Source organism: Hyalella azteca, unplaced genomic scaffold (assembly GCF_000764305.2).
Source record: "Hyalella azteca isolate HAZT.00-mixed unplaced genomic scaffold, Hazt_2.0.2 contig946, whole genome shotgun sequence".
Lineage (NCBI taxonomy): Eukaryota > Metazoa > Arthropoda > Malacostraca > Amphipoda > Hyalellidae > Hyalella > Hyalella azteca.
Genome location: NW_025931279.1, coordinates 1 through 1,159, shown reverse-complemented (window position 1 = coordinate 1,159; position 1,159 = coordinate 1). Strand labels below are relative to the sequence as shown.

Below are 1,159 nucleotides of genomic sequence, written 5' to 3'. Positions count from 1 at the left end.
GAAGTCCTGAGGTGCAGTGAGTGCTGTAGGAGTGGCTGTGGGGGGGGAGTGGCTGTGGGCGCAGGGCCCTGAAACCTCCACTAAACCGACACACTGGAACACGTATTACGAGTTTAATGCAACGCAAGCCTTGCATCTAAATTCGATCAAGTAAAATAACATCCAGTTGGAAAATTAATATATTCCTCTCATTGGCCTCATGCTTGGGACAAAACATAGCACGTAGTAAAATGATGTTTCCACCCGGGATCGAACCGGGGACCTTGCGCGTGTGAGGCGCACGTGATAACCACTACACTACGGAAACGATACCTCGTATGGCACGTTTGAAAAATGCTACGTTAGTTTGCTCCTAATGTATACATTTAATGATCGACGTTTATTCAAATAATGTTGTAACATGGTGTAGTGCACTAAATATAAAGTTGTATTTAAAATATATTAAATATAATTGTTCCGAACTACATTGAATTCGATTCAGAATGTATCTGATTTACAAAGTTCGAGAATATTTTGACAAAAAAGAGTAATAGCAGATTTTTTTCCAATTTACGACTATACTTTAAAATAAAAAGTGTGTTAGCGAAGAACTTTACACCAATTTGTGCTGTATTAAATAATGGATTCAGGCGCGTATATTAAACGGAACTCCAACACTGAAGATGAGGCGACGAGCGTATCTACGACAAGATACAGACGGAGGACGTTCAACACGAGTACGTAGAAAAACAAACAACCACTAGAAGAAGAAACTGAAGTACAGCCCAGAGTAACCAGCAATATTGAGTAAATGTTTGCCCTCACTTTAGCTCAACTTTATTCCGAACCTCAGCGGAGCAGACCGAGTATTGTGGTATCCATGATACTGCAGTGCACCATATGACCTCAGCGGAGCAGACCGAGTATTGCGGTATCCATGATACTGCAGTGCACCCTCTGACCTCAGCGCAGCACACGTATTGTGGTATCTATGATACTGCAGTGCACCATATGACCTCAGCTCAGCAGACCGAGTATTGTGGTATCCATGATACTGCAGTGCACCATCTGACCTTAGCGCAGCAGACCGAGTATTGTGGTATCCATGATACTGCAGTGCACCATATGACCTCAGCGCAGCAGACCGAGTATTGCGGTATCCATGATACTGCAGTGCACC

At 43.3% G+C, this 1,159-nt stretch overlaps 1 non-coding gene across 1 annotated transcript; it reads right to left on the bottom strand.

Annotated features, from left to right (window-relative positions):
* Window positions 1-234: 234 nt before the first annotated feature.
* Trnav-cac lies at window positions 235-307 on the bottom strand. Its single transcript has one exon. It is a non-coding gene; the product is annotated as a tRNA-Val (tRNA).
* Window positions 308-1,159: the final 852 nt, after the last annotated feature.